This window comes from Dendrobates tinctorius, unplaced genomic scaffold (assembly GCF_039654945.1).
Source record: "Dendrobates tinctorius isolate UK_male_01 unplaced genomic scaffold, ASM3965494v1 ptg000377l, whole genome shotgun sequence".
NCBI classification, from domain to species: Eukaryota; Metazoa; Chordata; class Amphibia; order Anura; family Dendrobatidae; genus Dendrobates; species Dendrobates tinctorius.
Window position 1 is genome coordinate 4,402,784 of NW_027362043.1, and position 27,178 is coordinate 4,429,961.

Genomic DNA, 27,178 nt, shown 5'->3' on the forward strand with positions numbered 1-27,178 from the left:
GAGTGGGATGGATGAAGGAAGTGCTGCAGCCGACCTCTGTGACCTGGGTCCGCTGGCACAGGAAAGGGACATTGATGGAAAGCCTGACTCTCTCCATAAGAAAGAAGGATTAGTACGGAACATAAGGAGAGGAGGACTAAGGATTAGGGTTAGAGCAGAACCCTTCCCAAGTTCACAGCGCAAGGCCGGGGTCCGGTCCCCGAGGTTGTATGGATACTAATGGTCCTGCAGCAGACACCGGAGGAATAGAAGTTGTCACCACTTTATTCCCACACAAGACTTGGGGGCACAACAGCAACGTGAGTGAGCCGGGACTAGGTTGCAAGGAGTCCCCGAAGCAGGCTACAGCTGTCTGCCGTACAAGCAGAGTTCATAGGAAAGATGTTCAGGACAGGAGGAACTCCAGTGTAACTCAGTACTGAGAGTACTTCACTATAGGCGCAAAAAGGGAGACGTTCAGAAAAGGCATATGTTGGCAGAGTGTTGGAAAGGAGTACTTCATCTTGCCTGGAAGTTGGCTGAGCTCCTGACCTGGAGGACACGGCACGGATGCGGGAACCTGTACGCACAACAGACTGTGAGTAAAGCTTTGGAACGACATTGTCAAAGCGCAGGGTCTTACGCGTCTTTCTGCGCGCGCTGTCCGGCGCGCTCCTGCCTCTCGGCGCGTCCCCGCGCCCGGCCTCCGGCTCACTCGGCGCCGGGCTCCTGCCCACGGCGCTCAGCCTCCTGGGTAAGCTGACGCGCTAGGCCCCACTCCCAATATGGCGGCGCCCACCGCTACATATGGCCGGCGTCAGCTCTGGTAAGAGGCCTGATTATCTCATGCGGTGACGCTGTCCGCAGCTTCGCCCTCTGTGTCCTCAGGCCCCTCTTGTTCTCTGTCTTTGCTGCGTTTAGTACCGTGGTTCTTCCTGCCTAACCTCGGTCTGCCTTTCCTGTGCACTGCCCTCCCTGTCTCCCTGGTGCTTTCCCTCCTCTGTCCTGCTTCCTACTTCCCTCTCCACGTCTCTGTTATTTGCCGTACAGCCTGTATTCATTTGTTTGCTTCTTTACATCTGCAGCCTCCGTTCTTGTGCGCCCCTGGGCCTCCGGTTCCGCACCCACTGGGTTACTGCCTCACCCTGTACGCTGCCTCCTGCTCTCTTACCTCAGTCATCCCTTTGGTTCCGGCTGTCGCGGCTCTATCCCCGGGAGGTCTGTCCCTAACACTCCCTGTATAGGGGGTGGTCCTCACCTGGGCACTCGCCTCTGGGGGCTCTGGAGCCGTGACCCAGAGGGTCCACTTCCAGGTACACCTTTACTTTTCCCGCCACACCGTAACAGACATGCCCTGGTGTCCTCCACTTATTCCTGCCCCAACACACTCAGCACTGCTACATCTTTGTGCCTAACACTTCATCATCTACGTCTCTCCCCTTATCTCTTCATCTACACTGCCCTGGGACTACTGCCCTACCTGTGGAGATCCACAACATCATTGCTGCACCACACCATCTGTCCCAGAGGATCTGTCTGCAGCGTCGGCTTAACATCTTCATTGCCGAACACCACAGGTGGCGTCACGAATCATTTATTCACAAACTTTAATCATCACCCACAAGCTCGACATTCCCCTTTTACAATGGATGCCCAGGGCCACGGACCGGTTCACTGCCACTGTGACAACTCCCATTGAAACCAACGGGCCCGGCTCCGAGTACCCCACCAGCCATGGGAGGGCGATCCAACTATCCTTCACAGTTGAACGACTCTTGCCCCACGAGCTACTATATCCCCTATCTGGGCCCACCCTGCAGTCATATCCTTAATCGTCTTCAATCTCTGACTACATATCACTGATGACGAATTACAACTATTTCGTATATTCTTATTGAACTTGTACCATTGTACTGTTTTGTTCTTGATGTTATTTGTGTTGTACTGTCAGGTTTGACTCTGTTAGTTGAACTTCATATTCCTTGCGACATACAGACTGCCTAAAGCTTGTATCCGATACGGTAAAGTATTTAATAACTGTACTGTCGTCCAATTTGTTTTAATAAAAATATATGTGGTGCCCCCAGGAGTATGGTCGCCACAGTGGCATTACCTTCCTCCTATGGGAGTGTGATGTCATGCTTGGAAGCAATAAAGGGCCAGGCCAGCAGAGGGAGCTCTGAACCAAAACTGGGGGAAGAGCTGCTCTCTGGGGGCCAGGATGGGGAAATTGAGTCAGTTTGTGTGAAGAGGGAAACGTGTGTGGACGTGAGGAGCTGGAAGATTGAGCAGAGTTCAGGGCTCACTTCTAGCTGTAGCGCATGATCTGGAGTCCGGTCTCCAAGGTTGTACGGATACTGATATTCCTGCAGCAGAAACCTGAGGAATAGGAAGCTGTAAATGCTCTGTTCCCACATAAGACTCGGAGGCACCACAGCAACGTGTGAGCCAGAAGAAGAAGGCTACAGCTGTCTGCCATACGAGGAATTTCTGAAAGAGATCAAGCAAGTGGAACTTCAGTGTAACACAGTACTGCAAGTACCTCAAATAAGCGCTAGAAAGGAGACTACACAACCCATCTGCATAGAGGGATTCCTAAGTTGCTTCCAGGCTAATCAGCTCCTGTTCCATCTGTAATCTGGACCCTGGACTGCATTTACAAAGCACAGTAAAGGTAATGGAAACTGCACCCTGTTGTGTCATTGCATTCTTCCTGCAAACCCTCCAGCACTGCTACATCTCTGTGCCAGACACTACACCCTCTTCCTCAACACCTATTACCACTGCCCTGGGACCACAGCTCCACTATTACATCTTGCTGCCTTATACCATCTGTCCCAGAGGCCTGCAGCGTTGGCTTAACCCCTTCATTGCCGATCACCACAGGTGGCGTCACGTATTATCCACTTATAAACTTTAATGAGCCACTCTCAACCCCTTTTACATGGATGCCCAGGGCCATGGACCGGGCCACCGCTACTGTGACACTTCCCTCTGAGATACCGGCCCGGTACTGAGTACCCCACTGCCCTGGCGGGCGATCCATATTGGCGTCACGAACAGGATTTACAGAGCCTGATGTCCCCGGGTCCTGTGTGCCAGAGACTGTGTTGTGTGCCATAGACTATCTGCGCAGCTGCCACCATTACCCCGCTGTTTTGCGCGCGCGGGAGGTCAAAAGGGCGGGCCATCATGGGCGGAGCCAGCCAAAAAGCGCAAAAAAGTGAAGTGCTGTGCGGGAAGAGGCCAGCGCGCGGGAAGTGGGAAGCCGAGGCCTGCAGTCCCGGCGTCCTCCCGATCATCCATCCTGCAAAGCGGCAACCGGTAAGCCAGCGCAACCCAGGGCCTGGCCATCGTTAACTGGGGGGGAGAATGTCTGAGGCAAGAGCAGATGCAGCGGTGGACGCCACCGCACCCCCCACAGCGCAGCAAGATGCAGGGGCCAGCGCAGCTGCGGCTCTAATGGCACCGCAGAATCCAGTAGCCAGCGCTGCCTCCAGAGCACCGCAAGAAGAAGCGCCCACAGCAGCAGTCCCCATAATGCCGCTGTCCATGCCCTATATACCGGGAGCGGCCTGGTTACCGCAGTACTCAGGTGAGTCACATACCCTGAGTGAATTCAAAGAGAGACTGTGCAGTTTGTTTGAGGTGTATCCTCTGTCTGAAAACCAAAAAGAACATCCTTATTGGGCAGCTAACTAGTGCAGCGAAAAGGGAAGTAAAAGCCTGGCAGGACACTGATAAAGAGACTGTTAAAAAGATTCTGGCTAAGCTAAGAAGCACTTTTGACACCCACACTGCAGCTGAAATAAAGATGAGATTCTTTGGGTGTAAGCAGAGAGTGCAGGACAGTATATGGACTATGCTCTTAACCTGCAGGAGGCACTGCGAGCCATAAAGCAGATTGACCCCGACAGTGTGAAAGATGGAGACAAACTGTTAAAGGAGCAATTTATTGAGGGACTCCTATCCAGTACCCACAGAGCACAGCTGCGCATCATAGCCCTACAAAACCCTGACCTAGACTTTGCAGACTTCAAAGACAGGGCTATTCGGGTGCTGCATGAACCAAATGTCAGCCGTCCAGCGCCCATAGGCGCCCAGCGATCACATACCACCAAGAAGCAGCATCTTTCCCTCCCAGCCCTGTGGGGGCTGATGCACAGACTCGATAATGATCCATCTACAGAACTGCGCCTTCAGGTCCAAGAGCTGGCCAAAAGTATGGCTGCACTTGCCAAAACTGCAGTCTATGCAAGTGTCCTCAAAGGAAAAGATCCAGCTGGCCTCCAGTCCAGAGGACGTCCTGTGGCAACGGAAGAAGAGGATCCCGCTACGCCGAGGGAGAGACAATGATCGCCATGACCAGGACGGACATCCCATCTGTCGCTGCTGCAGCAAGGCAGGCTACATCGCAAGATTCTGCCACCCTGGGGCAGAGGGCCAACCCCCAGGAGTAGGACCACAAGGCCCAAAGAACTGGCGAGCCAAGTATGTTTGAGGGCGACTGGTCCTCCCAGTGGTGATTGACGGCATCCCCATGAACGCTTTGCTGGACACTGGCTCTCAGGTGACAACTATGCCATATATCCTTTACAAGCAGTATTGGGCTGACTCTGAACTTACTCGCAGCCCAAGTGATGAGCTGACAGAAGTTGCCAGCAATGGTCAGTCTTTGCCGCAAGTAGGATGTAAAGATATTACCATTAAAGTGGGGCGAGTAGAGTTAAAATCTCAAGTTCTGATAGTTGTAGGCATTGATCGATGAGACTGTAATCTAATGATGACCTTAGGTACTAATGTGATTGAAAATTGTCTTGCCGAGGTTATTGTTTTGTTGCAACAGGTGGCTGAGACTGCTGGTTCCAGTGAACGAGTCCTGCAGAAGGAGATCAAGGCCCTGGTGCAAAGACAGCAGGTACAACTGTCTGGCGGAGAAATTGGCAGCGTCAGAGTGAGTGATTCTTTCCCCATCGCGATACCCCCCAGATGTGAAATGTTAATTTGGTGCCGGGCAGCCATAGGCCTCAGAGGAAAAGATTACCAAGCATTGGTAGAGCCAGTGTATTCTGATAGCCGGCCCACTGTCCTGACAGCCAGAGGGGTAGTTGATGTCCACAAAGGGAGAGTACCTGTACACCTCTTGAACTGTGGGGAAGAGGAGGCCACAATACCTCGGTATGCCACAGTTGATAAGCTGCTTACTGTCAGTAACAACGCAATACGGGCAGCTGAGCCCTTGTTCTCGTCCGACCAGGTGGAGGACAATGAATCTGTAAAGCAGCTGGAGGAGTGGTGTCAGCAGCTGCAAGTGGGAACTGACTCACCCCTTCATACCAAAAGAGTGGGGTTTACCGAGTGACTCAGGAGTATGAGCGGATATTCATTAAACACCCTCTAGACTTTGGGAAGGCAAAAGGGGTTCAACACCATATCCCCACTGGAGATCATTCACCCATTAAAGAAAGGTATCAGCCTATACCCCCAACACAATATCAATGTGCCAAAAGTATGTTGCGGGAAATGAAGGAGGATGGGGTGATCAGAGACAGTTGTAGCCCCTGGGCAGCTCCAATAGTCTTTGTGAAAAAGAAAGATGGTACCATGAGAATGTGTGTTGAGTACCGAAAAATTACCCAGAATTGAAGAGTCATTAGCTGCACTTAAAACTGCTAATTATTTTTCCACCTTAGATCTCACTAGTGGGTATTGGCAGGTTCCCGTGGCAGAGGCAGACAAGGAGAAAACAGAGTTTACTACACCAATGGGTCTCTGCGAGTTCAACTACATGCCGTTCGGGCTCTGCACCACCCCTGGGACATTTCAACGGCTAATGGAGTGCTGTCTTGGACAGAAGAACTTCGAGACAGTCCTGTTGTACCTTGATGATGTCATTGTTTTCTCCAAGACTTATGAAGACCATCTGAAGCACCTGGCTGAGGTGTTTGAAGCCTTGTCCAACTTTGGCATGAAAGTGAAGCCTTCCAAATGCCACCTCCTGAAGCCCAAGGTACAGTACCTCGGTCATGTAGTGAGTACAGAAGGTGTGGCACCGGATCCTGACAAAGTCACTATCATTCGGGACTGGCAGAAGCCCAGCAACCTCCATGAGGTATGTCAATTCCTCGGGTTGGTAGGCTACTACCGAAGGTTCATCAGAGGCTTCACTGAGATAGCCACCCCTATGCAAAATCTTCTGGTGGGCCAGCCCAAGAAAGCCAGGAAGAAGAGTCCTACATTTGAATGGAATGAGGAACTGGAGAGGTCCTTCACTCGACTGAAAATGGCTCTCACAGGAGATGAAGTTCTGGCCTACCCAGATTATGACCAACCATTTGTGTTGTATACTGATGCCAGCAACGTGGGACAGGGAGCAGTACTGTCACAGGAACAGAATGGCAAAGAAAGAGTGATCTCCTACGTCAGCAGTAAGCTTCGTCCCACTGAAAGGAACCCTGACACCTACAGTTCCTTCAAACTGGAGTTCCTTGCCATAGTCTGGGCTGTGATTGAATGATTCAAGCATTACCTAGCTTCAGCCAAGTTTACCATCTTCACGGACAACAACCCGCTGACTCACTTGGAAACTGCAAAACTAGGTGCACTGGAGCAGCGATGGATGGCCCGGCTGTCTAACTATGAATTCACCATCAAGTACCGAGCGGGGCACAAGAATGCCAATGCTGACGCGCTGTCCAGAATGCCAATCTGCCAGATGCCAGAGAAGACCCTGAGGCACTCGAAGAAATAGAGTTACCTGCCTTCCACCGGCCAATTGCGGCCCAACGTGCCCAAGGAGTGAGAAACAGACGGTCTATCGTGAAAGAGGCCACCCTAAATCCATTGCCTCATCATGACTGGGCAGAAATGCAAGATAACGACCCCGCAGTCCGCCTGGTAAAGGAGTTACTGTCGCAAGCTGACTCACGACAAGTCCAGATGCTCCTGAAGAAACCCAGCAGTTGTGGAAGGAAAGAGTCAGGCTGTTCATCTATGCGGGAAAGCTGTGTCGGAGGAGTATCAATGCCCGCACTCATGAGCTGGTCTGGCAGGTGGTAGTCCCAAAGAGGGAGGCATCAATGATCTTGGAAGCATACCACAATGGAGCTGGACATTTCGGATGGAAGAAGTTGGAGGCCTTGCTCCGAGAGAGAGTCTATTGGGCTGGTATGAGGAAGGCCATTGAAAATTGGTGCCGGGAGTGTGGACAATGTAACCTGCGCAGAAAGGACCGTAACAGCCAGCGAGCTTTTTTGCAGCCAACAATAACTGAACAACCACTTGGGTTGGTCACCCTGGACCATGTGAAGCTGGTCCCAAGCCGTTCAGGCTACATTTATGCTCTTACCATCGTTGACCACTACTCGAGATTCCTGGTAGTCGTGCCTGTCAAGGATCAAACAGCCAGGACAGCAGCCAGAGCACTCCAACAGCACTTTTGTCAACCACACGGATATCCCGAGCGAGTGCTTAGAGATCAAGGTCCAGCTTTTGAGGCAGAAGTGTTCCAGGAATTCTGTAACCTGTACAGTTGCAAGAAGATCAGGACTATTTTTGAGCTTAGGTTTTTGTAATTTTTCAATTTTTGAAATCTTGTTACATTTACAATTGTTCATTTGTTAATATGTTTTTTGCATTTTTTCTCCTCAGTCCGAGAGTACTGAATTGCACTAGGGGGGAATGTGGCGCACCCAGGAGTATGGTCGCCACAGTGGCATTACCTTCCTCCTATGGGAGTGTGATGTCATGCTTGGAAGCAATAAAGGGTCTCTATCAGTTAAACACACACAGCACAGTTCCCACTCCAGGCCAGCAGAGGGAGATCTGAACCAAAACTGGAGGAAGAGCTGCTCTCTGGGGGCCAGGAAGGGGAAATTGAGTCAGTTCGTGTGAAGAGAGAAACATGTGTGGACGTGAGGAGAGGAGCTGGAAGACTGAGCAGAGTTCAGGACTCACTTCTAGCTGTAGTGCATGATTTGTAGTCCGGTCTCCAAGGTTGTACGGATACTGATATTCCTGCAGCAGAAACCTGAGGAATAGGAAGCTGTAAATGCTCTGTTCCCACATAAGACTCGGAGGCACCACAGCAACGTGTGAGCCAGAAGAAGAAGGCTACAGCTGTCTGCCATACAAGGAATTTCTGAAAGAGATCAAGCAAGTGGAACTTCAGTGTAACACAGTACTGCAAGTACCTCAAATAAGCACTAGAAAGGAGACTACACAACCCATCTGCATAGAGAGATTCCTAAGTTGCTTCCAGGCTAATCAGCTCCTTTTCCGTCTGTAATCTGGACCCTGGACTGCATTTACAAAGCACAGTAAAGGTAACAGAATCTGCACCCTGTTGTGTTATTGCATTCTTCCTGCAAACCCTCCACACTGCTACATCTCTGTGCCAGACACTACACCCTCTTCCTCAACACCTATTACCACTGCCCTGGGACCACAGCTCCACCTGTGGGGAGCTATTACATCTTGCTGCCTTATACCATCTGTCCCAGAGGCCTGCAGCGTCAGCTTAATCCCTTCATTGCCGATCACCACAGGTGGCGTCACGTATTATCCACTTATAAACTTTAATGAGTCACTCTCAACCCCTTTCACATGGACGCCCAGGGCCACAGACCGGGTCACCGCCACTGTGACACTTCCCTCTCAGATACCGGCCCGGTACCGAGTACCCCACTGCCCTGGCAGGCGATCCATTTATATTACAAAAATTTTTTTACCCTTATGACTTCCTAAAAAAAAAATTTTGGTTCCAAAATTGTGCTGATGTAAAGTAAACATGTGGGAAATGTTACTTATTAATTTTTTGTGTGCCATATCTCTGTGATTTAAGGGCATAAAAATTCAGTTGGAAAACTGAGAAATGTTTAAAATTTTCGCCAAATTTCAGTTTTTTTCACAAATAAACGCAAGTTATATGAATTAAATTTTACCACTAACATGAAGTGCAATATGGCACGAGAAAACAATGTCAGAATCACCGAGATCCATGGAAGCGTTCCAGAGTTATTACCTCATAAAGGGACAGTGGTCAGAATTGTAAAAATTGGCCCGGTCATTAACGTGCAAATCACCCTTGAGGTAAAGTGGTTAAAATAGGGTCAGTTGATAAAATGTCCCAATGATGTGCTATGCTTTGTTTAAAATCATACCATTGCAAATGAAAATTAGTAATCAGTCGTACTTCACCTTCTGCTGTAATTTGATCCTTTGCTTCATTTTTGTAGAGCAGAGAACTTCTCGATGTATTTTTGGCCAGTTGAAAGCCTTTTTTGATGTTACGATGGCTAGAGCCTCTTTCTTTAAAGCGTAGTTCTTTGGATTGTGTCAGGAAATCACTTTCTTCTGAACAGATTCTCTTCAACCTCAAAAATTTTCCGACTGGTATTCCCTTAATTGTAGATCTTGGATGAGAAGATGTGGCCACAAGAAGCGAATTAGTTGCAGTTGGCTTTCGGAATTTGGTGGTGATTAGATGACAATCCGAGCCTGTAGAAATTAATAAATCTGAAAATTCAACTGATTTACTATTTTTGAAGGTTAGTTGTATGTTATAGTTATTGGTATTGAGTTCCTCCATTAATTTGGTCAGATCCTCTATTGCTCACTAAAAGATGAATAGAATGTTGTCTTTATACCGTATCCATTTCTAAATTTTTTTAATCCCTGGAATGGAGACACTCTGAAAGATCTCTCGCTCCAAATACACCAAAAAGAGGTTTGCATAAGAGGGGGCAAATGCTGTCCCCATTGCTGTCCCTTGTTGTTGCAAATAGATTTTTTTCTTTAAAGAAAAACATTATGGGTCAGGATAAAATTTAACAGAGTGACCAAAATATCCGCCATAGGTTTGTTATTGTTACGTGACTCAAGAAACCAATTGACTGCCTTCAGACCATCATAATGTTGAATCGAGGTGTATAATGTTCACATCAGCTGTTACAAGTATCATATTGTCATTCAAAATCATGTCTAAATGTCCAAGAGCTGCCGTAGTGTCTTTTATATGTGAAGGCAGTTCAGACACCAAGGGTTTCAGGTAATGATTTACAATTTTACAAATGACCTTGCACAGTCTATCATTCCCAGAGACTATTGGTCTCCCTGGAGGATTCTCTGCATCTTTATGTATTTTTATCAGTCTATAATATTCTGCCAGAGTAATTGAGTGAAGATCATATGACATTAGTTTCCTATGCTCCTCATAGTCCCGTATTCGAACCTCATGACCTGGAACCTTTAAAAAAATTACCCGGGTTTGTGATCTTGGAAAGGATCCTAGCTGCTGCTTATTCATCAAAAGCATCAGGAGGAGACCGACTATGAGGGCCACCCGCAAACACCGCCGACTGTATGGTGGCAAGATAACAGTTAAGACACTTAACTCGGTGATCAACATATCATCCTACACCCTCAGCCCTGTGGTATTAGCGATGCTCCAACGTGGCTTCTCCTTTTGCCCCACTCCATACTTCTAAAAACTCACTTTGGACTCCAACAGGACTTAACCAGAAACAGAGTCCCCAATTGGGGAAGCATCTGTTCCGGAACTATCAATTTCGTCTTTAGGCTTGCATAATGTTAGCAATTTTAATCCGCCACAGGGCTACCATGATACTGAAGCCTGTATTGACCTCATATGGAGGGACATACATAAGATTTTTGCACAACACCGGAAAGGGTTCTTTCCAGTGAACAACAATACGACACCGGTGGAAAAACAGGCTATTGCATCCCTTGTACAAAATAAACAAATAGTCATTAAACCAGAAATTGTAAGCCCACTCTCTGACACACGTACCTATAAAAAAATCTCTCATGATCCCACTCTAGAGATTAAGGCCAAAATTGAGGACATGCTCAACAAGTACCTAGCCTTAACCCCTTCACTACCAAGGGTGGTTTGCACGTTAACTCCCGGGCCAATTTTTACAATTCTGACCACTGTACCTTTATGAGGTCATAACTCTGGAACGCTTCCATGGATCCCGGTGATTCTGACATTGTTTTCTCGTGACATATTGTACTTCATGTTAGTGGTAAAATTGCATTCAAATAACTTGTGTTTATTTGTGAAAAAAATGGAAATTTGGCGAAAATTTTGAAAATTTCGCAATTTTCCAACTTTGAATTTTTATGCCCTTAAATCACAGCGATACGGCACACAAAAAACTTAATACATAACATTTCCCACTTGTTTACTTTACATCAGCAGTTGTTGAGCATTCCGATACCGCAAGTATCGGGTATCGGCCGATACTTGCTGTATCGGAATTCCGATACCGACTTCCGATATTTTTTCAATATCGGAAGTCGGCATCGGAATCGGAAGTTCAAAGTTGATTGACAGCCTGACGTCATCATGATGCGCGGTGTGTGCGCATCATGATGCGCCGTCATTTCGGGCCTTCCGGGGGTCTCTGCCGGCCTGCCGGGGGGCTGTGCCGGCCTGCCGGGGGGCTGTGTGGACTGCCCGGGGTCTGTACCGGCCTGCCGGGGGGCTGTGCCGGCCTGCCGGTGGTCTGTGCACCCTGTGGGGGTCTGTACCGGCCTGCCGGGGGGCTGTGCCGGCCTGCCGGTGGTCTGTGCACCCTGTGGGGGTCTGTACCGGCCTGCCGGGGGGCTGTGCTGATGTCCGGGGGTCTGTGCAAGCATCGTCCGATGGGACTACAAGTCCCATCTGGCGATGCCTGCTACCATGACAGTGATTGACACATTAGCCAATGATGGGACAGTAGTAGTCCCATCATCCGGCTAATGTGTTAAATGTTAAAAAAAAAAAAAAAAAAAAAAAAAATACTACATACATACTACATACATACTACATGCATGCTACATACATACTACATGCTACATACATACTACATACATACATACTACATAACACATATATACTACATACATACTACATACATACTACATGCTACATACATACTACATATATACTACATGCATGCTACATACATACTACATGCATGCTACATACATACTACATGCTACATACATACCACATATATACTACATACATACTACATACATACTACATATATACTACATACATACTACATATATACTACATGCATGCTACATACATACTACATGCTACATACATACTACATATATGCTACATACATACTACATATATACTACATGCATGCTACATACATACTGCATGCTACATGCATGCTACATACATACTACATACATACTACATGCTACATACATACCACATATATACTACATACATACTACATACAATACATTCATACAATACATACATAGACATACAGTACATATAACATAGAGTAACATACTTACCAATACTTGTCACATTGTTCCCCGAAGCCATTGTCTTTTACGGAATAAATATTAACATAACAAACCACAAAAATACTCACCCACGATCCGAAGCAGTCCACGAGTGTGTCCCACGACGATCTTGGGTAGAGAACTGCAGCATCAGCTGATGCCGCCGTTCTCTACGGGCTGCAGGAATCCAATGACGGAAGGTAGGTATCCTTCCGCACTGTATTCCTCCGCCACTTAAAAAAAAAAAAGTCCCTAGTCTCACTTTATGCCATTGCTGTGTGGGAAATTCCCACACAGCAATGGCATAAAGTGAGACTAGGGACTTTTTTTTTTATGTAGCATGCATGTAGCATGCAGTATGTATGTAGCATGCATGTAGTATATATGTAGTATGTATGTAGCATGTAGTATGTATGTAGTATATATGTGGTATGTATGTAGCATGTAGTATGTATGTAGCATGCATGTAGTATGTATGTAGCATGCATGTAGTATATATGTAGTATGTATGTAGCATGTAGTATGTATGTAGCATGCATGTAGTATATATGTAGTATGTATGTAGCATGTAGTATGTATGTAGTATGTATGTGGTATGTATGCGGTATGTACGTAGCATGTAGCATGCATGTAGTATGTATGTAGTATATATGTGGTATGTATGTAGCATGTAGTATGTATGTAGCATGCAGTATGTATGTAGCATGCATGTAGTATATATGTAGTATGTATGTAGCATATATGTAGTATGTATGTAGCATGTAGTATGTATGTAGCATGCAGTATGTATGTAGCATGCATGTAGTATATATGTAGTATGTATGTAGCATATATGTAGTATGTATGTAGCATATAGTATATATGTAGTATGCATGTTGCATGCATGTAGTATATATGTAGTATGTATGTTGCATGTAGTATATATGTAGTATGTATGTAGCATGTAGTATGTATGTAGTATGTATGTAGTATGTATGTAGTATGTATGTGGTATGTATGTAGCATGTAGCATGTATGTAGCATGCAGTATGTATGTAGCATGCATGTAGTATATATGTAGTATGTATGTAGCATATATGTAGTATGTATGTAGCATATATGTAGTATGTATGTAGCATATATGTAGTATGTATGTAGTATGTATGTAGCATGCATGTAGTATATATGTAGTATGTATGTAGCATATATGTAGTATGTATGTAGCATGTAGTATATATGTAGTATGCATGTTGCATGCATGTAGTATATATGTAGTATGTATGTTGCATGTAGTATATATGTAGTATGTATGTTGCATGTAGTATATATGTAGTATGAATGTAGCATGTATGTAGTATGTAGTATGAATGTAGCATGTATGTAGTATGCATGTTGTATGTATGTAGCATGTAATTTTTTTTTTTTTTTTTTTTTTACATTCAACACATTAGCCGGATGATGGGACTACTACTGTCCCATCATTGGCTAATGTGTCAATCACTGTCATGGTAGCAGGCATCGCCCGATGGGACTTGTAGTCCCATCGGACGATGCCTGCACAGACCCCCGAAGCCTGCACAGCCCCCCGGCAGGCCGGCACAGCCCCCTGGAGCCTGCACAGCCCCCCGGCAGGCCGGCACAGCCCCCTGGAGCCTGCACAGCCCCCCGGCAGGCCGGCACAGCCCCCCGGCAGGCCGGCACAGCCCACCGGAGCCTGCACAGCCCCCTGGCAGGCCGGCACAGACCACCGGAGCCTGCACAGCCCCCCGGCAGGCCGGCACAGCCCCCCGGCAGGCCGGCACAGCCCGCCGGCAGGCCGGCACAGACCACCGGAGCCTGCACAGACCCCCTGGCAGGCCGGCACAGCCCCCCGAAAGGCCCGTACAGACCCCAGAGAGGCTGTACAAGGGAAAAACAGGATTTTTCTTATTCCGATACCGGAAGTCCCATAGACTTGAATGGGACTTCCGGTATCGGAATCGGCGATACCGATACTTTTTTTTAAGATCGGCCGATCCATTCCGATCCGATACTTTGAAGTATCGGACGGTATCGCTCAACTCTAATCAGCACAATTTTGGGACCAAAATTTTTTTTTGTTAGGAAGTTATAAGGGTTAAAAATTGACCAGCGATTTCTCATTTTTGCAACACCATTTTATTTTTAGGGACCACATCACATTTGAAGCCACTTTGAGGGGTCTATATGATAGAAAATACCCAAAAGTGACACCATTCTAAAAACTGCACCCCTTAAGGTGCTTAAAACCACATTCAAGAAGTTTATTAACCCTTTAGGTGCGTCACAGGAATTTTTTGAATATTAAAAAAAAAATGAACATTTAACTTTTTTTCACAAAAAAAATACTTCAGGTTCAATTTTCTTTATTTTACCAAGGGTAACAGGAGAAATTTGACTGCAAAAGTTATTGTGCATTTTGTCCTGAGTACGCTGATACCTGATATGTGGGGGGGAACCACTGTTTCGGCGCATGGCAGACCTCAGTAGGGAAGGAGCGCCGTTTGACTTTTTCAATGCAAAATTGGCTGGAATTCAGATCGGACGCCATGTCGCATTTGGAGAGCCCCTGATGTACCTAAACAGTGGAAACCCCCCCAAGTGACCCCATTTTGGAAACTAGACCCCCCAAGGAACTTATCTAGATATGTGGTGAGAACTTTGAACCCACAAGGGCTTCACAGAAGTTTATAACGTACAGCGGTACAATTAAAAAATCATAGTTTTTCCACAAAAATGATCTTTTCACCCCAAATTTTTATTTTTCCAAGGGTAACCAGACCCTAAAAGTTATTGTGCAATTTGTCCTGAGTACGCTGATACCCCATATGTGGGTGTAAATGACTATTTCGGTGCATAGCAGAGCTTGGAAGGGAAGCAGCGCCATTTGACATTTTTGGCTAGAATTGAGATCGGACACCATGTCGCGATTGGAAAACCCCTGATGTACCAAAACAGTGGAAACCCCCCAAATGACACCATTTTGGAATCTAGACCCCCCAAGGAACTTATCTAGATGTGTGGTGAGAACTTTGAACCCCCAAGGGCTTCACAGAAGTTTATAACATACAGCCGTACAATTAAAAAATCATATTTTTTCCACAAAAATGATCTTTTCACCCTCAATTCTTATTTTTCCAAAAGTAACAGGACCCTAAAAGATATTGTGCAATTTATCCTGAGTGCGCTGATACCCCACATGTGGGTGTAAACCACTATTTGGGCGCATGGCAGAGCTCGGAAGGGAAGCAGCACCATTTGACGTTTTTGGCTGGAATTGAGATCAGACACCATGTCGCGTTAGGAAAGCCCCTGATGTACCAAAACAGTAGAAACCCCCCACAAATGACACCATTTTGGAAACTAGACCCCCCAAGGAACTTATCTAGATGTGTGGTGAGCACTTTGAACCCCCCAGTGCTTCGCTGAAGTTTATAACGTCCGGGCGTGAAAATAAAAAAATCGTATTTTTTCCACAAACATCATCTTTTAGTCCCCATTTTTTTTATTTTCCCAAGAGTAACAGGAGAAATTGGACCCCAAAAGTTGTTGCCCAATTTGTCCTGAGTACGCTGACACCCCATATGTGGGAGAAAACTACTGTATGGGGACACGTCGGGGCTCGGAAGGGAAGTAGTGACGTTTTGGAATGCAGACTTTGATGGAATGGTCTGCGGGTGTCATGTTGCCTTTGGAGAGCCCCTAATGTACCTAAACAGTGGAAACCCCCCACAAATGACCCCATTTTGGAAACTAGACCCCCTGAGGAACTTATCTAGATGTGTGGTGAGCACTTTGAACCCCCAAGGGCTTCACAGAAGTTTATAATGCCCAGGCATGAAAATAAAAAAATCGTATTTTTTCCACAAACATGATCAATTAGTCTCCAATTTTTTTTATTTTCCTAAGGGTAACAGGAGAAATTGGACCCCAAAAGTTGTTGTCCAATTTGTCCTGAGTACGCTGATACCTCATATGTGGGAGAAAACTACTGTATGGGCACACGTCGGGGCTCGGAAGGGAAGTAGTGATGGTTTGGAATGCAGACTTTGATGGCATGGTCTGCGGGTGTCATGTTGCTTTTGGAGAGCCCCTGATGTACCTAAACAGTGGAAACCCCCCACAAGTGACCCCATTTTGGAAACTAGACCCCCTAATGAACTTATCTAGATGTGTGGTGAGCACTTTGAACCCCCCAGTGCTTCACAGAAGTTTATAACGACAGGGCATGAAAATAAAAATATCGTATTTTTTCCACAAACATGATCTTTTAGTCCCCATTTTTTTATTTTCTCAAGGGTAACAGGAGAAATTGGACCCCAAAAGTTGTTGTCCAATTTGTCCTGAGTACGCTGATACCTCATATGTGGAAGAAAACTACTGTATGGGCACACGTCGGGGCTCGGAAGGGAAGTAGTGACGTTTTGGAATGCAGACTTTGATGGATTGGTCTGCGGGTGTCATGTGCGTTTGGAGAGCCCCTGATGTACCTAAACTATTGAAACTCCCCACAAGTGACCCCATTTTGGAAACTAGACCCCCCACGGAACTTATCTAGATGTGTGGTGAGCACTTTGAACCCCTAAGTGCTTCACAGAAGTTTATAATGCCTGGGCGTGAAAATAAAAAAATCATTTTTTTCCGCAAAATTATATTTTTGCCCCCAATTTTTTATTTTCCTAAGGGTAACAGGAGAAATTGGACCCCAAAAGTTGTTTTGTAATTTGTCCTGAGTAGGCTGATACCCCATATGTGGGGGTAAAACACTGTTTGGGCGCATGGCAGAGCTTGGAAGGGAAGGAGCACCATTTGACTTTTTCAACGCAGAATTGGCTGGAATTGAGATCAGACGCCATGTTGCCTTTGGAGAGCACCTGATGTGCCCAAACAGTGGAAACCCCCCAATTATAACTCCAACCCTAACCCCAACACACCCCTAACCCTAATCTGAGCCTTAACCCTAGCCCTAACCCTAGCCCTAACCCTACCCCTAACCCTAGCCCTAACCCTAACCATAGCCCTAACCCTAATGGGAAAATGGAAATAAATACATTTTCTTTTAGTTTTATTATTTTTCCCTAACTAAGGGGGTGATAACGGGGGGTTTGATTTACTATTTATGGCGGTTTTTATGTTTGGCAGCTGTCACACGCTAAAAGACGCTTTTTATTGTAAAAATAGTTTTTGCATCACCACATATTGTGAGCTATAATTTTTCCGTATTTTGACCCACTGAGTCATGTGAGGTCTTATTTTTTGCGGGATGAGTTGAAGTTTTCATTGGTACCATTTTCAGGCACGTGACATTTTTTGATCGCTTTTTATTCTGATTTTTGGGACGCAGAATGAACAAAAACCAGCGTTTCATGAATTTCTTTTGGGGGGTGCGTTTACACCGTTCCGCGTGCGGTAAAATTGATAAAGCATTTATATTCTTCGGGTCAGTACGGTTACAGCGATACCTCATTTAGGTCTTTTTTTATGTTTTGTCGGTTTTTTGCAATGAAAACAATTTTATATAAAAAATAATTATTTTTGTATCACTTTATTCTGCGAGCTATAACTTTTTTATTTTTTTGTGGATGATGCTGTATGGTGGCTCGTTTTTTGCGGGACAAGATTACGTTTTCAGCGGTACCATGGATATTTAAATGCGTCTTTTTGATCGCGCGTTATTACACTTTTTGTTCGGTGGTATGATAATAAATCATTATTTTTTGCTTCGTTTTTTATTTTTATTTTTTAAGGGGTCGCTAAAGGGGTTAACTAATGGGACAGTTTTATAGGGCGGGTCGCTACGGACGCGGCGATACCAAATATGTGTACTTTTATTGTTTTGTTTTTTTTATTTTGAAAAAATGGATTTATTGGGGAATATTTTTTTTTTTTTTAACTAATTTATTTAGCGATTTTTTTAAAATTATTTTTAACACTTTTTTTTTTTTTACTTTATTACCTTGTCCCAGGTGAGACATCACTGTCCTGTGACAGATCGCTGATCTGTCACATCACAGATCACTGTGACAGATCAGCGATCTGTCACAGGCACTGCTGCAGACTTCCTCATGCCTGCTGTAGGGAAAGAGCCCCCCGCAGCAGCGCTGCACATTGCGCTGCCGTGGGGGGCTCAGGGAAGCAAGGAGGGAGCCCCCTCCCTGCCGATGCTTCCCTTTAACCCCCGTTACACCGCGATCGCGTTTGATCGCGGTGTACAAGGGGTTAACGTGTCGGGGGAGGTCCGTGACCGCCCCTGACACATTGTGCCGGGTGTCAGCTGTGATAATCAGCTGACACCCGGCCGCGATCAGCGGCGCTCACCACGTGGGCGCCGCTGATCGCTGGGACGTAATATTCCGTCCATGGTAGTTAGGTCCAGGGTCACATGGACGGAATATTACGTCCATTGTAGGTAAGGGGTTAAATACAATAGTCCAGAAAACTAACCTTTCTCACAAACCAATATTTGTTTACCCCCGTTTTTTATACTTTACCAAAAATCCATAAATCTTTAAATAACCCCCCTGGCCAACCCATCATAGCATCCACAGACTCCATTTTGTCTCCAATATCCGTATTCATGAAACCCGACTTTCTCAAAAGTCGAGTCGAACGAAATGAGCTGACTATCGTGAAAAGTCGAAGGTCCGACTGAAACACGAAACCCAATGCAAGTCAATGATGAAGAAAAGTCGGCAGGGAGTAGAAGACAGTAAACACACCTACATGCCAAACTGCTTTTTAAAGTGCGCGAAAACTCTCTCTCTCCCCAGATGCTGCACATGTCATCTTGTTGCCCACAGTGTACGTCCTTGCTCATTGGCTGAAAAAAAGTCATGTGCAGGCATTCTGGGAAAACTGACTTTGGCGCTCGCGTCGACGACTGCATGGCCGACTTCCCGCTGTGGTCGGGTTTCGGTCGGCGAAACCCGACTTTGCCTTAAGTCGGCAACTTATGAATCTGGCTGACCTGTTTCGCTCAACTCTAATTGACACTATTTTGCTGTGAAAAAAAAATACAGGCCAGATATAAAGTCGGATATCTCCGTCACAGGCCTCACATATTAGTGCGCTCAAAATTGGGCTATTTCAGGCCTCCATTGCAGTTTTTTGCTGTATCTTAGCCTACTTATTGACACCAGTTTGCTGCCCCAAAAAATTGTTACTTACAGGCCAGATATTTTAAACTGTGGGTTTCCCGCACTTGGATCACCTATAAGTTTGCTCCAAATTCAGCCTGTCACGATCCCACCTGGTACCACCAATGTCATGGACTGGGGGATGTGACCTTTAGCTGCACACGGCTATCACAGGCACAGGGGGGCTTATCTTAGTTATCCCACCACTGTGTCATGATCCAGGTTGGATCTGACAGATTAAATGCACAAAGTAACCTGTTTTTTTCCTTTTGCTGTGTGCCAAAGGTGGTTTTGCCCCTGGTGGCCATTAGGGTCATTGCACTGTGGTGATTTCAGTTGTAGTTTTCTCCCTGGTGGCCATTAGGGTCATTGCACTCTGGTTACCTTAGTTTGTGAACGTGATTATGTAATAGATGTGATTGCTCTATAAAAGAGTGTCAGGTGTGTCAATCACTGTGATAGTTCCTCATTTGCAAGCAAGCCTGGGTGAAGGATGGAGCTGAACGAGAGTCCCGGGCAACCCAGTCAGAGTGCTGGAGTATCAGCTATGGTGTCTGCAAGGAGGGCTGGCATGGATTGGTGGAGCATCAGCTATGGTGTCTGCAAGGAGGGCTGGTATTGCTTGGTGGAGTGGCAGCTATGGTGTAGAGCTGCACTCAGGATGCTGGACTCGGTTGCTGGAAAGCTGGACTCAAAATGTTGGACTCTTTGGCAGAAAAGCTGGACTCATTTGCTGGACTCTGTTTCTGGACAGCTGCACGCAGGTGGTGGACTCTGCTTGCTCCAAGGCTGCACTATGGTGCTGAGAAGAGTCCAGGACAACTCAGTCAGAGTCCTGGAGTGGCAGCTATGGTGTCAGCGAAGAGTTCGTGTAAAGCATGGTGGAGTGGCAGCTATTGGTACCAGTGAAGATTTCTTGCAAAGCTTGGTGGAGTGGCAGCTATAGTGTAGAGCTGCACTCAGTTGCTGGACTCTTTTGCTGGAAGCTGCACTCAGATGCTGGACTCCGTGGCTGGACAGCTGCACTCAGGTGCTGGACTCCGTTGCAGGACAGTGCACCCAGATGTTGGACACGGTGGGAGGAAAAGATGCACGCAGGTGGTGGGCTCTGTTGCAGGGAGTGTAAGCAACAGAGCAAAGCTAAGTGGTGTTCCCCTGTTTTGTCACTTTTCCTTATGTGTGTTTAGTCCAGTGGTGGGATTAGTTTCCGCACCGACCAATTCCCTAGTGAGGGTTTAGGTGCAGGGCGACTCAAGGTTTTTAGGTTCCTGATCGGCGCCCGGTGAGGAACCGGCCTAGGGAACATTAGGAGTGTAGAGACACTGACTCAGGGGAGTGCAGGAGGTCTCCACATCCCTGTTCCCTATCGCAGGGCCACCATTGTTATTGTTACCCAGGTTTTCCCTATTCCCTTGTCTTATTGTATTAGTTACCGGCCTGCGGGCCACGTCACATAGGACAATTACACGTGCCGCATCCTGTTGTATTAGTTACCGGCCTGCTGGCCATGTCACTCAGGACGGGGCACGTGACACGCTGGCACCATGTGATAAAAACAGCAAGCTAGTCTTGCCCTAACAATTTACCGCAGGGGGGTTTATTTTAGTTATCCCACCATTGCCACAATATGTTACAAGCTGTTGGGATTTATGGATATCCCACTTTTCAGTTCCACTTTGGAACTTGCAGCTCTCCGGCGAGGTGTATCAATTTCTCCAGGCTCGCATCTGAGTGCAGAGCAGCCTGGAACTCCTGGCTGGAGGCAGCCAGAAGTGATGTCAGGGTCCCTTCCTCACTGGGACCCTCTGGAACCTGCTCTGGGTTCACCTCTGGTTCAGTCTCTCCTGTAGCGGAGGAGGGTCCAGAAGGCAGGGCGCTACCTGTGTTCCGGGCACTCTAACTGCGGGTGACAGCGGCTACGTATGCTGTCTCCCCGGGGATACCTACAGACCCATCAGCCGGCGCTGCTATGGGCGTTACCTCCCCATCCACCCCCAACATTTCAGGAGCAGTGCTACCTATGGGCCAGTTACCTTCCTCGGTGGCAATGGTCAGTGGCATGGCATCACCTTCCTCACGGCTCCCATGCACCTCCCCATTTCCTGTAGCACCGATGCTTGCCCCTCAGCCGTCTCAGTCCGCAGAGCGACAGGGCTGAGCAGTCCTGTACCTGTGGACACATCAACCATTGCAGAAAAACGGAGATTAGACCTACCGGTAATGTTATTTCCAGGAGTCCATCCTGACAGCACACTGGGGTTGTCCTTTCATCCTTACAGTGACAGGAAATGCACAAGAGGTTAAAGGTCCCCTCCCACCTCCACACTCCAGTGATTTTTCCAAGTACCACACTAGTATGGATGCAATTAAAATTTATTGAGATTTTAGTACTAGCATAGTAACACAAATACAAATCATCGGGAGGGAACTACCAGTGGTGTCAGGATGGACTCCTGGAAATAACATTACCGGTAGGTCTAATCTCCGTTTTCCAGGATGTCCTATCCTGACAGCACACTGGGGAATACCAAATTAGGAATTCGCTTAGGGTGGGACAACAGCTTGTAACACCTTACGACCAAAGGTCGTCTGGCTGGCTGTTAACGTGTCCAATTTGTAATGTCTACAGAAAGTGTTTAGTGTAGACCAGGTGGCGGCCCTGCATATCTTCTCTACTGAGGCCCTCGCCCTCTCTGCCCATGATGTTGCCATTGCCCTGGTGGAATGGGCTCTAAGCCCCTCTGGTATAGGTAACCCCTTGGCTTCGTACGCAGCGGCGATAACTGATGTTATCCATCTTGCTAGGGTGTGTGTAGATGCACATCTACCCCTATTTTTACCCCCGTACTGGACAAACAATTGTGTCCTGTCGCCACTCTTGCGTGACCTCTAGGTAGTGTGTGACTGCTCGTCTGATGTCCAATGAGTGAAAGAGTTTCTCTTTATCATTTTTCGTAGATGGGCAGAATGAGGGTAGGACTATCTCCTGGTTTATGTTCTGGGGAGATACTACCTTAGGGAGGAAACCTGGGTTTAGCCTAAAGGCCCCGTCAGACTAAGTGATATCGCTAGCAGTATCGCTAAAGCGTCACCGATTTTGTGACGCAGCAGCGATATTGCTAGCGATATCGCTATGTGTGATACTTACCTCCGACCGGCTCCCCCGCTGGTTATCGCTGATCGTGCGAGAACGTCCTGGGCCGTTTCTCGTCGGCCGCTTCCTGCTGGGCTTCCTGCTGGCGCCGACAAGCAACACGTGGAAGCGGGCGGGAGGACGTCTTCATCGCCACGTCTGACAGGTAAGTAACGACCGCTGCTGCGTCGCTACATCGCTAGTGAGATCTGCCTGTTTGGCAGCTCACTAGCGACCACTTAGCGATGCACCAGTGATCCTGACTGGGTCATATCGTTGTCGGGCCTTTAGTATTATGCGGTCCTCAAAGATCTGTATGTAGGGATTCTGGTCTGACGGCCCTGATTTCTCCCAGCCGCTTGGCTGAGGTAATGGCTACCAGAAATATGTTTTTTGTTGTGAGCCTTGTGATGTCTATTTCGGCGATTGGCTCATAAGGAGGACTGCATAGGGCGTAGAGTACCAGATTTGGGTCCCACGGGGGAACTTTTTTCCTTAATGTGGGTCTTAATCTCTGGATGGCTTTTGTAAACCGGGCTATCCATGGATGAGAGGCTAAGGATACATTAAAGAACGTACTTAGAGCTGGTATCTGGAATTTTAACGTGCTTGGAGTTAGGCCCTTACAGGAAGCCAAGGATCTGAGGGATATTCGGGCGAGACGAGTCTATGGGGGTACTACCACTTTCCGAGCCGAACTTCCTCCAGATTTTCCGATATATAGCCCTCGTAACGGGTTTTCGGCTAGCTTGCAATGTTGAGATCACCTGGTCGGAGAGGCCTTTGGATTTTAAGATGTCAGGATTCATGCTGCCAACTGAAGGTTCTCCGGATGTGGGTACAGAACTGGGCCCTGGGACAGGAGATCCTCTGCCATCGGCAAGTGGAGTGGCCCCTCCAGAGCCATCTTCTTCAGGAGAGGGAACCAACTTTGCTTTGGCCAAAATGGTACGATTAGCATCACCCGTGCTCGGTCTTCCTGGATCTTCCTGAGGACTCTCGGAATCATAGCAATAGGGGGAAAACCGTACAGCAGTTCCTTTCTCCAACTCTGGCTCAGGGCATCGACTCCTTCTGGATGGTCTGCTGGGTTGAGGGAGTAGAATCTCCTTAGTTTGACGTTTTTCCTTGTCACGAATAGATCCAGCTGGGGAGTTCCCCACTGGTGACCTAGATCTCTGAAGATCTATCCCTTTAATTCTCATTCGGTGGCTCGGACTTCCTGTCTGCTCAGATAGTCGGCTATGCTGTTCCGGGAGCCTTCTAGGTGTACTGCTGACAAGGAGCGAACATTGTTTTTTGCCGAGGTGAGGATGCGGGCTGCTAGGTCTTGCAGTTTCCTGTGTCTTGGGCCCCCCTGATGTCATAGGAAGGCTACTGTAGTCATGTTGTCTGACATTATTTTTATGTGTTGATCCTGTAACTCTGCGCTGCTTCATTTTAGCATCTCCCACACTGCTCAAAGCTCTCTGCAATTTGAGGACTGCGCACTGATGTTCCCGGGCCATGTTCCTTGCAGGAACCAATGTGGTAGGGGCCGGGATTGGGGGGTGGTCCACTGCTTACCACGACCGGACGATGCAAAGACGAGACGGATGCAGAATTCAGTTGTAACAGATCCGGGTTTATTGGCCGTCCTCCTGAAGACCTTAGCCATGCACCGCAGTTCCTTTACAGCTCTCCGTTTCCAGGCCCGGGTACCTTTCACCTTTCCTTTAGTCATGGTGACGTCCCTCGCGGATCTTTCGCTGGGGCTGTCCTAGACCAATCTTCCACCAGCGCATCACCTGTCCGAGGTTGTCGTCCAATCGGTACCCCCGGGGCCTCGCCTGTCCTGTGGTACGTCATGTCAGGGCCACCCCCTGACTGTCTTCTCCTGTCAGTCCCTTGGTTGAACTCTTCACCGTTCTCCGTCTTCTGTCCTGAGTCTTCCTCTGCTGAGCTCCTCCCGGGACTAGCCTCTCTGGAACCCCAACCAGTCCTATTTATCCCCTCTCTCACTGGGAATTTCCCTCCGGGGTTCCTGTCTCCCCACCCCCCATGACTAAGCAGTTTCTATAGCCGTAAGCTGATGTTAAGTCCTGAACTACACTCTCCCCTGCCATATTGTGGTCAAATTTTGGTACTGCACTCCCTTTTCTGTCTTTCCCTGCTGTTACCTTTCTGTCATTGCCAATCTCCGTCTGTAGTGCACAAATCGTCCCCTCCTACTTCCAGTCAAGTCTGTCCGTCAAGTCACCTCCCCCACACCTTCCTTCCAGATGGGCTCCCCATCCGTCTCTGCTGGCATCCGTGACGATCGTTACGGATGGTGATAGGATCCAAGGCACCCCCTGGCTGATATTTCTTTGACTGATCCACCATTTTAGCGATGCTTTCAAGCCTGGGGACGGCCGAATCTTCTTGTCCAGGGAGGACTGGCATCTGTCCCATTTTGTTAGGATCTCCATTTGTAGGCGTCTTGTGTGGCCCTAGCACCCCCTTACACAGGGTATACATGTGGTCAGGGTACCCAGGATCTTCATAGCAGTCCTGATGGATATCTGATCCTGACAGAGCTGACGAACCTTGTCCCTGATGGGTTTCTTTTTCTCCTCCGGAAGAAACGAGATTCTTCTCCTGGAATCCAACATGACTCCCAGGGGCTGTAGGTGCGACTTCTGCTTGTTCAGGATCCAACCTAGGCTTTCAAGCGTGGTTATTACCGCGACTAGTTGCTGCTTTAACTCCGCCGTTGACTGGGATATTACCAGGAAGTCGTCTAAGTATGGCACGATGGTTATGTCGTTCTGCCTCAAGTGTGCCACCATCTCGGTGACCAGTTTCGTAAATACTCGAGCCGAAGGGAAGAGCCTGAAACTGAAAGTGGTAGTACCTGCTTCCTGTTTTTAGTGCAAAGCGCAGGAACTTCTGAGAGTGAGGATGGATGGGAACGTGATAGTATGCGCTTTTTAGATCTATTGTGCACATAGCCGCGTTCCGGTCTATCAGCGGGGTGGTGGTCCTTAGAGACTCCATTCAGAATCTTTTGTATTGGATCCACTGATTTAATGGTTTTAGGTTTATAATGGTTCGACTGTCTCCCGACGGTTTTTTTACGGTGAAGAGAGTTGAATAGTGGCCCTGCCCTCTCTCCTTTTCTGGGACCGGAACTACTACCCCTGAATTTAGCAGGTCTTTTATGTCTGCCCAAATGGGATCTACTGTATAAGGGTCCTGGACCGAGGAATTGTTACGACGAACCGTGCTGGGGGGTTTCTGTGAATTCGAGGGTATAGCCCTGGGAGATCGTATTGAGGATCCACCGGTTTTGGGAGATGAGTTCCCATGCCCCCGCGAAGTGTCTGAGGTGACCCCCTACAGGTATGGCGTCATTGTCTCCTGCTCCTGGAGCTTTGTCTGGAGCGAGACGCGGGAGCCTACTTTTCCCCCCTTTTGTGTACTCCCAGCGAGGTGATTTCCCCTTCCCTCTATATTCATGTCTCTTGTTGGATCGGGGTCTTTTAAAGGGAAACGTTTTTTTTTGTTTTTCCTCCGGAAGACCTTTTCTGTCATCCGAGGCATTCTCCAGGATTTTATCTAGGGCCGGCCCAAATACCTTCCCACCTGAGAAGGGTATGGCACACAACTTATTTTTAGACTGATAGTACCCTGACTAGGTCTTCATCCAAATGGCTCGACGAGCTGCATTGGACAAAGAATTATTCCTGGCCACGAATCCCACGGATTCGGCAGAGGCATCTGCCAAGAATCCGGTTGCGATTTTTAACAAGGGAAGGCCTTCTAAGATATCGCCTCTAGGGGTCTTATCTTTTAGTTGTTGTTCTAGGTAGTCGATCCATAGGTGCATAGATCTGGCGACCGATGTGGCGGCTATGTTTGTCTTCATAACCGCCGCAGAGGCCTCCCAAGCCCTTTTCAGGAGCACATCGGCCTTCTTGTCCATGGGTTCCTTGAGGCTGGAGGAATCTTCAAAGGGAATTGAAGTCTTCTTCGACACCCTGGCGACTGGGGTGTCGATTTTAGGCACCTCGTCCCAAGTGTTGATGTCTTCCTGGCTAAACGGTAGTCTAAGTTTAAAGTCTCGAGGAATGACCAGTCGTTTCTCAGCGTCCTCCCGTTCCTCCTGAATCATCGAACGGATATGGTCGTTAACTGGAAAGACCTGACGGATCCTCGCTCTCAGGCCTCCAAACATTTCGTCCTGGATGGATCTAGTCTTTGGGGCCTCCTCCATCTGCATGGTGTTTCTCACGGTGCTGAGAAGCTCATCCGTGTTGTCCGAGGAGAAGAGGTATCTCTTCCCCATATCCAGGGGTTCCGAGGTGATCTCGCCTTCTTCCTCCGAGTCCGTGTCAAGGATCTCCTCGTCCGATGATTGATCGGACTCCAATCTTGGCCTCTTAGCCTGGGGCTGGCTGGAAGACTGAGTGGGTAGCAGTCCGGAGATGGATTCCTAGACCTCCTCTCTGACCATTGTGCGCATCTCTGCAAATAGAGAGGCCTGTTCGCCCCTGATGATCTTCAGGGTGCACTCCTCACATAGGGGTTTTTTCCATGACACCGGTAATTTAAAGGCACATATGGGGCATTTGGATCTTCTGGAGGTCGATGC